The sequence below is a fragment of the Falco cherrug genome, chromosome 13 (genome assembly GCF_023634085.1).
Source record: "Falco cherrug isolate bFalChe1 chromosome 13, bFalChe1.pri, whole genome shotgun sequence".
Taxonomy (NCBI): domain Eukaryota; kingdom Metazoa; phylum Chordata; class Aves; order Falconiformes; family Falconidae; genus Falco; species Falco cherrug.
Window position 1 is genome coordinate 22,688,169 of NC_073709.1, and position 12,318 is coordinate 22,700,486.

General features: G+C 40.1%; 1 long non-coding RNA gene across 1 annotated transcript in view; it reads right to left on the minus strand.

Moving 5' to 3' along the window:
• Positions 1-266: 266 nt before the first annotated feature.
• The window catches only part of LOC129737321 (uncharacterized), a 96,839-nt gene continuing 84,787 nt past the window's right edge, over positions 267-12,318 (minus strand). Inside the window, exons 5-6 of the long non-coding RNA XR_008735042.1 lie at positions 7,910-8,016; positions 267-3,927 (exon numbers count right to left, since the gene is read on the minus strand). This is a non-coding gene — a long non-coding RNA (uncharacterized LOC129737321). The remainder of the gene's footprint in view (positions 3,928-7,909; positions 8,017-12,318) is intronic.

Below are 12,318 nucleotides of genomic sequence, written 5' to 3' on the forward strand. Positions count from 1 at the left end.
CAGCAGGTGAAGTCCAGCCACTTCCTCGGAAGTAGGGCTTCAGTACCCACAGCAATTGCTTTGGAAGACAAATGTCATAGTAACGAGTATCTCCCCTCCTCTTCCTTTCCCTCAGGTTTTATTGCTAAGCAGACATCATATGGTATGTAATCACTTCGGGTCAGCGGTACTGGCTCTGTCCCCTCTCAAGATCTCACCCACCTCCAGCTTACTGGTGAGAGGGGAATATTGGAAAGACAGCCTTGATGCTGTTCCAAGCACTGTTCAGCAGTAGCCAAAACACTGGTGTGTCACAAACACCTTTCTAGCCACCAATACAAAGCACAGCACCGTGAGCGCTGCTGTGGGGAAAATTAACTCCATCTCAGCCAGACTCAATACATAAAGAAACAGAGAATGGAGTAACTGGCAACAGTGCTGCAAAAGAGGGAGGCATATAGGCAAGTGTGTTTATAATTTGAAAGGGAAACAAAGTAACACCACTGAAAATATTTAGGATTATCTGATAAATTTATTTTCTCCCTGGTTTCCACAAATTGCTGTTGTGTTATAACTCTAGAGAACACCACAGTGCGTAGGACAGCAGATTCTATGTCTTTGCATGGCCACACCAGAAATTCCAGTTATCTTTACAATACCAGTCCTGACAACGATGAAAATGCCGTTAAAAAAACCACTCACCCTCAGCAATATTCACTGCAAGGTGTAAAAAAGTTTTCTCCTCTTACAGCAACTTTGCTGAGGTAATTGAATTTGTATTGAACATCGCAATGCACAGTGTTACATACCTACTTGCACACTTGTACCAGAACCAGGCCAGCAACATCCTCTGTGCCTGTCAGCTTAACTGATACCATGCTTGAATACATGGTGCATCTAATTTATTAATGAGGAAGATCTTGCAAGAAACACATTGTTGTTACATTAAGTGTATGCTATTATTTAATCAATAAAACCACACATTAAACACTGCACAGTCAGAAAAGAAAGGATTTAAAGATAATTACCAAATCACTGCACTTATAAAAAAAGATCAATAGACATCTAACACAACATAATGGATTAGAGAGATCTTTGTCAGAAAGGTATGCCCTTGCTTCATATAAACTAATTTAGTTCTAGTTAGGCAAAACCGTTAAAATGCACTGCTTTGTACAAGAAGCTATCAAAAACTCATCAGTGTAGAGAGCTGAAAGCAAAAGATGGTGCAACCCCAAAGAAAAAACATTAAACATCAAATACGGCCTCCAAGGAGGTATGAGATGCAGATGGCCCATAATCAGATTGCCCAAGCCATGTATCTCCTCACAAAATCATCCCAACTGTTCAGAGCAGGTTCCTTATTTTATCTGATCCTTTTAGAATCAGAATAAGCAGCTTTTATAGGGTCCTGTTTCTCCTTTAAAGCCCTTAGTCACTGTTACTGGAGAGCAATTACATATTTTATAGTTAGCATCACCTCTAGTGATCATTTTCCTGCCAACATTGATGTTAACACACAAACAAAAAATTCCGGCCGCAAATGGTTTAATGGCTGCAATTAGGCTGATAACACAGCCTGTTCCAAATAGAGAAGATGGAACTGTCTGAAGTAAACCTAGCAAGCCTCTAAAATGATTTATGCCTTGACAAAGACTGTGTCCATGAGTCTGTCTAGATACGGGCCCATGCAGGCTGCCTTCTAGGCATAAACATATATGAGGAAAAGTCCACGGTAATTTTTTTTCTAGTTCTACAGTAACCTAGTAATAATAACATTCCAATTTTAAAACAGTTTCTAGATAAAAATTTCAAGGCATTTCCCAGTGACGATGCCATTTTACAAAGGGTGAAACAATGTTAAGTAGCTAACAAAACATCACTTTAACATAACTGCATTCAGGGTTCATGCAGATTTTGGGAAGAAGGCTCTGTGTTCATATCTGCCAGGGCTCCGCTAGCATGCAGGCATCTCAGGGGTTTAGTGCCAAGGCCATCAACGGCTCCTGTCCTGCACCCCCCAGGGCTCTCAGCTGAAGGAAAGCAGCAGACAGTGTATGGCATGCTGACCATCAGGGGTTGATGCGTGGTCCTGGGGTGCTCCATTTTGCCTGGAAAAGCAAGCACAGAGGAGCAAGGAACTCATACTCTGTGCTGAGATCCAGCATCATCCTTCCTGGAAGCACTGGAGAGGCAGAGACACAAGCTGTCAACAGACTGCTCCTCTGGTCCTTCCTCAGCCCCTCCAGCAGAGCAGAGAGTTCGATGGAGGATGTCCCCAACATACTGACTCTTTTTTCCCCAACAGTGTAGCAGGAAGCCAGTGAGAGAACCGGGAGAGGGAGGAACGGCTAGCAGCAACAGCACTGGGATCCAGTATCAACACACTAGTTATGAAACAAAGCACTTCAGGATGCAACTGGAGAACACATATGCACCAACCAACAAAAATACAAATGAAATTCTCAACAATGTTGTTCCTGAGGCTTGCAGGAGAACCATAAGTAAGCCAGTCAAAGTCATCAGCTTGCTGCTGAACACAAAAACATAGATATTAATGGGGTTATTGCTCTAAGCATCCCAAATACTCAGGTCAGACTGACCTTGGCCAAACGTGACAGCCTGTAAAACAGGCTTTGTACGTTCCTGTCTTTCGGCAGATCTTGCAGAAAATGCTCACACAGACATGCAGCGTGTCTGCAGCAAAACCAAGAAAATCCTCAGCTCACTGGTATTCACAAGTATACAGAAGAAGTAAGGCTGAAATTGAACCTTATGTCTGAAGAGTTGGCACCAGCCATTAGGAAAATTTATACTACTTTAATTCTACTTTGGGGGCTGAAATATTTTGAAGACTTTGACTGATGTTGTACAGAAGGGTGAATTTTGCTCTGCTGTACTGAAATATATAACCATTAGTTCCTAAGTGTAGAAAAATATGTCTCCGAATACCTCGTTTGAGGTACATTCTCATAGACTTTGGTAATTACCAATAAAAAGGGACTCCCTTCATGCTTAGAAATTTCTTAGAAGAATCTTTATAGCCTCCTTTATAATCATCTACCTCTACCATAATATAACAGAAAAATTTGTGGAAGATGGTTAAGAAGAACTTACATTAACTAAATACAGCCTATAGAAACTGTGAGGGAAAAAACAACAGAAAAGATAGCATACATGACTATAAATTAATTTAACTCTTTTAGAGAGGAATCTGGGTGTATCTGCTTTATGTGTACACTGCAAATGCTATATTAACTGTGGCAGTAGAAGTACATCAAACAAGAACCAGATACATCACAGAATTCTTTACTGTTCAGATTTTATATTAAATCTTGCAATGGGCTTTATATTATTGTTGTTTCAAAATCTCAACGAGTTTTCTGGTCCTTGTCTTCAAGATTGCGCACATGGGCTTAACAGCAGTGTATATTCAGGGAGTATGCAAGTACAGCTGAGTTTTGCAATGCTTTCAGGTCTGGCCTTCAGCTTCCAGCTCCAGATAATATGTCTTTAATACATACTCATTATCATTATTAGATGCAGCATCTATTGATTCTTTGAAAAAGGTTGGAAGTGGAAGAGATCTGCAAGGCCAAACACCAAGACAAAGTTAAGATGCACAATATTTGACAATCAAGTACCTTTAAACGATTCGACATTGTGGGGTAGTTTCTTCACTTCCTTCAGGAAATTATTTCATCACCTAGAGAAGCAAACCACAGGAGAATCTTCACCTGAAACTTCCCTAGGTTTTCATTGTCCAGATCGAACTGTTTCATCTGCACGGGGTTGCCAACCAATATCCCTTCTTTCATGCACGTTAGGACTGCAGCAAAGAAAACTGGTAAAATGACAGCCAAGCATATTCTGCTTATTCTGTTGCCAGTGCTTCAGCTGTGTAGCTTCCAGTGAAAACTTTACATGTACTCTCTCGGGGACCTGTAACTGGTACAAGAAAATAAATGTTATTTCACATCAAAAGCTGCTGTACTTGTATTTTATATCTCTTCCATATACATGCACATGTAGAGTCATAAACCCAATTAGACCAAAGAGGGCATATGCACATCCTTAGAGAGAGAGAGCTCAGTCCTGACAGTGTTATATGTTTTGGCTACAACTGTGTATATGTTTATACAGGCATGCGCATGTGTGTTTTGTCATCATATGGTATCACTGCATTCAGGACAGCTGAGGCTATAAGCTTATCCTTTCTGCATATTTATGTGACAGAAATGTGGAAGCTCTCCTCTGATTAAACAGAAGTTTCACAACACTCTTCACTTCTCTCCCACCCAGAGAGAAATGTTTTCTGCATTTCACAATCAGGACTTCAACATTTACAACTGGACCATCTCTCCCTCTTTCTAAACTGGAACTTCTAAGCCCCTACTTGGAGCATAGTGCACGCATCCATTTCTCCTGCATATGGCCCGAAACGATGAGCTGTGATCTTTCCTGAGCTTGTACCCACTCCCCTCAGAAATCCTGTGTAACCGAGAACAGAAAGTCTTTACAGTTTTCTAGGGCTTTTTTACCCCTTTTCCCAGAAGTTTTTGGTCCAAAGCTGCTCTACGCTTACAGTCTGCACTGAAACAACAGCAGGGAGAAAAGAATTTGCTCTTGTCTCTCGTTTTGTATATTAAAGTTCGCATTGAAAAGATGATGGCTCAGGCACATGACTCTACTTCTAGGAGAATAAACTTTCAGATGAAATCACCTTAGAAACCAAGGGAAGTCTTGTATCTGTACCTGGTACAAAGTGCCCATCTCCACATCATCACAAAATAGGAGAGCTCAGTGTGCCTTCCCACCCCCCCACCCCCCTTATGAAAATGCCACTAAAATGGAACTGGGCCAATTCTCTGCAGTGCAAGGAGGAGGTCAACTGTGTAGACTTCAGGGTACAGCTTTGCATCTGTAATGGTGAAAAACGTGGCTGAATGTTTTCCTGATCTCATGTTTTAAACGTGTTTATTTGATTTTATTTTGCCAGCAAATTTATGCAAGTATGATTTATATGTAATAATCCCCATATTTTTTTAATTACCTTGCCATAAAACCTGAATAACTCCCCCTACTTTGATCTCTAACACATTCTGGAGAATACTGCAGCAGGCATGCCTAAATCAGTTAAGCCATGCACAGAGCTGTTCCTGGAGGGAAGCTTTCCCACATCAGAAGATTGTGTAATAAAACTTAACACAGCTCATTAATTTTCTCTCTTAACCAATGCATCTGACAAGAAGTGACTTTGAAAACCTAAAGGAATGACACAACTCTTATGCCTTGCGTGAAACATCTGTTTCCAGCTCCTTTGCTATTAAATTGACATCTTTTTATTTGAAAAGTTCCTTTTATTTCCCAACTTCCTGCAATTGGTAATGTATATATCCCAAAGAGCTTAAATTCACAGCTTTTAAAACTTGATTAACTAAATGCTGGGTTATTCCTGTCCCAGAGGAATAATGCCTCTTTTGCACAGACAGATTAAGTGGTACAACCATGCTTATTAATCAATTATTAAGAATTTGTTTTTTCAAGCAATGTCAGACTTCATAAAGCATCAAAACAGACTTCAAATCCCCAAATAATGTAAACAGCAGTTGATTACATATGAAAAATATTAGCATTCTCGGATCTGGAAAATCGATAGAATGTGAGCATGTCATATGCACTTTCTTGTCCATGAAGGCCACAGAAAATATCATGTTTCCAATGATGAAAACCTGCAAAGTTAGTCAAAAAAGCAGAATTCTTGTGTGAAGACTTAAGGCGATTTTTGGGAGAAGCAAAACACCTTAATTACAATGATTTTGCCTTTACACCCATATTCATATTATACTTCTCCCTTCAATTCACAGTTCCTGGTATATTGAGGAAGGGAAGACAAAAAAACCCTGGCAAGCTTCTTCTAGACCATCAAAGACATCTGCTTTTACATGCAGATATCAAGCATAGCTGAATTCTGGAAGATGATTCAGTTCTACCCTGATGAACAAGACGAATGCATTTAATTGCATGATGTGTTTGTATAGCAGTTAAGTATTGTTTTGGTAGCTCTGGTAAACCAGCTACACCCTACCAGCTAATGCAATTTCAAGATCGTTGAACTTGTTCATACACCCCTGCACCTTTAAAAATCTTTAATCTTCAGCACAGTTCAGCATTAAGGGAGACATGTCCAGGTGTGAGAGATTAGAATTTACAAGTAAGGCCACAAAATGGATAAGACTGCATTTAAAAAAATAATAATAATAATCTGTAATTTTTCTTTTCTACATAGTTAACAAAAAACATGGAGAATTTAAGAAATTAAATATTCTTAACAGGTGTTTATGAACATAACAAAACAGGTTCTTCCAATTCTGTTTCTTGAGATGTTGGTCAAATGTACTCTATTTTTCTTGTAAAAGAAGGCTTAGCAGCGTGAAACTGTAATAAAATAGGACTCAATCTTTAATTTGAGACAATATAGAAAAAAACAGGTACATTTTTTCATGTTATGGCTTCCTCCTAGTATCTTGATTGCTTTAAGCAGATGCCTTTTTTCTAAATGATCCAAAGACTGTCGGCAAAGACCCAATCCTGGAAGTCATTCAATCTTCAGACGTGATTTTAAATAAGATTAATTGTCATCACCCTGAAATCACACCTGCCTCAGTGGAACTATTTAAATATATAAAGTCCATGCTAGAGCCTTTGCTGGATGGGGATCTGAAAGAAAAGCAACTAGGGAATAGCTTGGTTATCGAGGGGGAGCTTTCCCTCCTCTTCCTTTTTCCTAGGCTGTGTCATCGGCTTTGCATGGCGTGTGAATCCGAGCCCAATGCTCAGCTGCTGTCTGTGTGCCTGGATGTTGCTCACTCTCCCGATCCAGTTTCTAGGGGAAGAATGTCAAGTTTTGCCAGATCTGCTCTTAACCCCTGTCAGTCCCAAGTGTGGGCCTTTTTCTTACACACACCATGCAGATGATTTGCACTCAAAGGAGTGGGTTAGTATGTCTTTTAAACTATCTTTATACTGCAGTATAAGTTGTGCCCATTATCAAATAAAGCATGAAGGGTTGTAGCAGACTGGCAATTAATGTTTTGATTTTACAGTTCCAGTTAAATAAAATGCTCAACAGAAAGACAAAAAGAAGGAAAGGGAGGGAAAATATGTCCCTTCTAACATTGCCAAGCTATGCAGTAAGTGGGAAAATAAGGCAGTATGAGTCCAAGACGAACACAGTTTGTATGATTTATAGGATCAGGAGAACCAAGCAAGCAACGAGATTTTTGACACATGTGGGGAGGAATGCAGTCCTTAACCCATGCAGTCCATTTATTTTGGGGAACAAGAAGGTAGCTGAAAGGTACATTATAATATGAATTAACCCTAATATTTGCACTTTGGTACCATCTTGGTCCATCACTGGCACTTTTTAAACCATGGTTTGAACAGACATGCAGGAATAAACTTGCATCTGGCAGGGAGTGGACCACCTGTTCTCTCCCAGCCCTCTTTGCTGTGGTTCTGCTATTCCTTTCATCAGAGCTTAGCTTATTTTTCTTTCCTTTTATTTTTATATAACAGAGATAGCCAGCCTTGCTAGTCCTAGATGTTTCGTACCAAGATCTCAACAGGGTGGGACGTGCATGATTCACTTGAGGACCTGTTGAAGAGCAGGTCTGGGCTGCCTTGCAGCTGAATCCCAGGGCATCTGGGTGGCATCAGCATTAGCAGCTGTAGCCACTTGCTCTGTCCCATGGAGGAGCTTCAGGTTGCCCAGAAGTCTCCATGCTAGCCAAGCACACAACAGAGACTTGCTTTGGGAGCCCCATCTTAACTGCTTAAACACTTCAAGCATGTTACAGATTGGCCACCCTTGCCCCATGAAGTGATTAACATCACCATATTATCAGTGAAGGAATAATTAACTTACCCATGTTCACACAGGAAGACTATGGCCAAACTGGTAATAAGATCCAGATTTGCTGCCTCCCACTCTGCTGCACCACAGAAATGTGACATATTTCCACAAGCTGTGCCCTAGAAGACAACCGAAAGAGACAGGGAAAAGTCATATAGGAAGAAAAATCACCAAGCAGTGTATGGCAATACAAATACCTCTGCTGCGGTGGCGGTTTAGTGTTTGCAAGTATTAAGGAAAATAAAGGAACTGTCCAAACTTTCCAGAAACAATTTCCCTTTAGGGGGTCTGAGGAAAGAGGTTCATAAGGCAAAGAACGAAAGCTTTCATCTGGGTTATTTTTCCTACCGTATAAAAGAGGAGATAGAAATTGCAATTTGGAGAACCAGCGGAGGGGAGAGGGAAGTAAAGACAGGCTGAATCATGTTTAATAAAAAGGTTTATAGTCATTCCTAGCAGGATCCTATCCAGCTGGCACATCACGTTCCTATCACAAGCTGCACTCAGTGAATTAAAGGGTGTGTTATTGCTCCAGCAATATCACCTAGACCCATTTAACCTCACTGTAGGGACAGCATTTTTTCCTAGTAAATCTAGGCTACCAGAAAGCATTGTATCATGATTAAACTTAGTTTCACACATTCTGCTTCTGCCTAATATTCCAGCCTGAACCAGGCCCAGCCTGGTCATTCATAACAGAAGAAACCAAAATTATCAAAATAAATACAGGCTCACATCAGTGATGCTGAGGACTACAAAGAAGAGAGAAGAACAGTGGTGAAATTTTCTCTATGCAGAAAGCCAGCCTAAAATTTATGCAGCACATTTTTTTTTCTTTTTCTTCACTAATATACCAAAAGTAACTCACTGTAGTGTGTAGAACTGGGTACGAGCCTTGCACAGGGGGCTAAGAGAAAATAAAGTGCCGTCCCAGTCTCTTTCATACCTCATCTTCACATTTCTTTCACCAGTAACTATTTTCTTTCTCTTCCATTTAATAGTTTTTCTCCTCCACTAGAGCAGAAATTCAAAACATAAAACGCAGCGCTCCTTTTAGTGTATTTTTAAACCCACATAGTAGAAAACTTTCCGCTTTATTCATAAAGCCTTACTTATTGAGCCTTTGGATTTCGTTTGTATCCAAGATATAAAAAAACAGCACAGTGAAAGATTCCAACACAAAGAAACTATAGATGAAAAAACACACAATTTACGTGACTTATGAAAAATGATGTTACTATACAATGTAACTATAGAGAATGCACAGAATGAGTTCAATTGACAGTTCAGGAATTATGATACAAGGCAAGCATATGCAAATTATGAGTCACTCCTCAGTGGATGTCAGGAAGCATAATTAGTTCCAGCACAAAGTTGTCCAACAGGTCTGAGCTTATTGCAGGAACAACTTTATTAAGGGCATCATGCATGACTTAGGCAAGTAACCACATTTACAAATGAAGCGAGACCGGCTTTGAGATCCACACAAATGGAAAGGTTTGAAAAATTGCCAATAATATGTATAGACAATGCCAAGTTACTCTTGAATCTATATATATGCCAAATCAGTTGCATATACTGCGTATCAGCCTAGTGATACAGGAAGAGAGGCAGTAAAGCTGTGCCTAAGATGTGGGTGCCATTGGAATTTTGCAGCTGTGCTTGAGCTGTAATTGGAACCAGCGCTGCTCTGAACCAGCTAGCTCTGGAAATGAAAAGGGAGATGATCCCTGAGGTCATCTGTGCCATGCCCTTACAGTTCTGCGTTGTTTTCCTAAGAGGGCCTTTGAACATGTGGTGTGAAGCTGTGCTTTCCAACATGTGGCTCTGCCTCTTCTGTAGGAGCGAAGGCACCTCTCTGTAATGTGTGCAGAGGCTTCCACACCAACTTTGAAAGGCACCGTGGAGGCATGAGGTCCCTTAGACTTAAGGTCTGAGGGTGCACAGCACTAGAATATCAAAATCTAGTTTAGAAAAAACTAACTGCATTCTACTGTGTCATAACTGGTTTATTTCCTACATGTTTAAGCAAATGCAGAGTCAACTCTCGATATCATAGAACTGTTATAACTGCAAGTTCCTATCTAGGCTCACATTACAAGTACAGCATGACCAACAACTATTAATAACATCCTAAACTGCTCCAAACAAACAGCTCTTGATTCTTTTATAGGACTAAATTACATAAATTAACAGGAAGATGCAAGAAGCAATGCTCATTAAATGTTTTTAATGTGTTTGCTTTGCACTAAAGCACAACAGCTTGTAAAACTGTTTTTACAATTTTTGTGGTAACACAAGCCAGGAAGCATTTTAGTGCAGCTAATTCTCTTAGATTGGTTAGAAAAGCACCATCATTTGAACTTTTCCAGTGACCCTTTCTGTTAGGAAAAGCAGTGGTAGATCTATGTCCTTGAGAAAAGGAATGCTTGATATAGCTATTAAAATATCCATGGTCAGCTAAATTTTGTTTTCCATCTGGTGTTTTCATTTGCACCTATGAAAAGTGAGCACACAAAAAATGCCACCATTTTGATTAGGTGTTTTTCACAGCCACAAAGTGCAGAAGTGTAGGGCTCTGCTAGGCAATGAGAAGCTAAGCTAACTCTACATCTATTAGAGGTATCATTTCTCCTTGGAAGTGCTGTCACACTTTAATTCTCTTCCACACTGACTCTGAAATTTTTGGATTTTCTCTGAAATCACATAATCATCTCCACACTTTGTTGCCCCATTTATAAACTAGGGATAGTACTTTCCAGCTCTGAATGTCACAAAAACATATTTTCTGGAAGGAAGTCTATCATTGGTTTCCACTTTCAAATCTCTACTCAATGAAACAAACTCCACAGCTTATTAGAGGCATCTGTATAACTACCCCCTTCTGGCAGGAAGTCTGCGCATTTGCTTACAAGTACAGAATATTCCCACCAGCATAAGAGTTACACTGGTTTACTTTAGATGGGGCATCCTTTTTCTTTTTTTGTATTTTATGGAATATTCACCTTAGTAGCAAGAAAACCTTAGAAGACCCATTTTGAATTCATTCTTTTCTACTGGCATTTACATTCCCATTTCCAGCTGTAGGTATAGCTGCGTGTGAAGACCTGGGAAAGCCAAAGATGGCTGGGATTTGAGGAAGTAATGAAGCCAGAAAAGGGGAAACGAGCTAAAGAAGTGAGCAGGAGTAGCAACCACAGAGGACAAGATATTATATTATAAAAAATTATGTTTAACTAGACCTGAAGTTAGGTGTTCTGAAATCTGACAGGAACAGAAGACTTTGCTTTTACTCTCTTGTTCAGCTAGATCTCACTTGTTCACTAGACCTGCTCGCCAGATATGGTCCATTCATGAAGCAATATCCTTTACCCACAGAGACCTGCAGTTCAGGTGGGGTTAAAAACCCCAAGGCATTTCACACCAACCCCTGGTTCTTCAGTCTTCTAAGGTCCATGGCTGGAAAGCTCCCTTACTCCAAGCAGGCAAAAAAAGTCTTTCCCCATGAAGAACGAATGTGAAGTTTCTACAGAATATAAATTTCAATAAAGATGTAAAATGGAGGAGCTACTGTGAATGCTAAAAAAAAAATAAAATCTTTCAAACATGATCAGAGCCGACACCAATAGGCCAAAGCCTTATGTCTACTAGTTTATAGCAGAGCTACTAGGACAACAGACATGGCTGTTGTGGGACTTATGTTCAGAAGCAGAAACACTGGTGCATTCAAGAAGGGATTGAACGCGTTCCTTCTTTCAACTGTATTTTGCCAAGCAGGCCCTGTAGATCTGGCCCTTGCACCCAAACTTTGCATGTTGGGACACAGGAAAATTTTATCCCAAACAAGAGCTTTCCATAGCTGTGTCCTGAGGTGTCACCCACACAGACTCCCATTTGTCATCCTCATGTCCTCAGCCACTTTGCTGTCACTAGGCAGCAACTTTCTGCTCTTGGTTTTCAGAGTTGCCAAAGGTTTCCTCCTCACTTTACTGCTATTTTAGGGTCTGCTAGGAAACATGAGATTTTTTGTACACAGGATGATGTTAACAATTGCAGACATTGCCTGGCTTTATCATTTCAACAGAAAACAGCAACAGCAGTAAATACGGTGTGACAGCTGTAATGATGAGAATTACTGTCCTGAAAGAGAGCTCTGTAAGGTTGATAAAGCTCTCAATTTTTTAAAAAAGTTATTTCGTACTCTGAGGCATCTTAAGATCACGGGGTAAATTACGAGTACTAAAAGAGCATCACATCTCAGAGTTTGAGCTCTCTAGCTGACTTTTACTTTAAAAGGATGTTCAGAAACTAGCAACAGTTCAGAAAAGGGTTAGAGGAATGGGTCTGTGGCTGGAAAACCTGTCTATTCCTGAAAGACTGTAGAGATTCAAACTTATCCAAGGTAATTTGAATGCTTGACT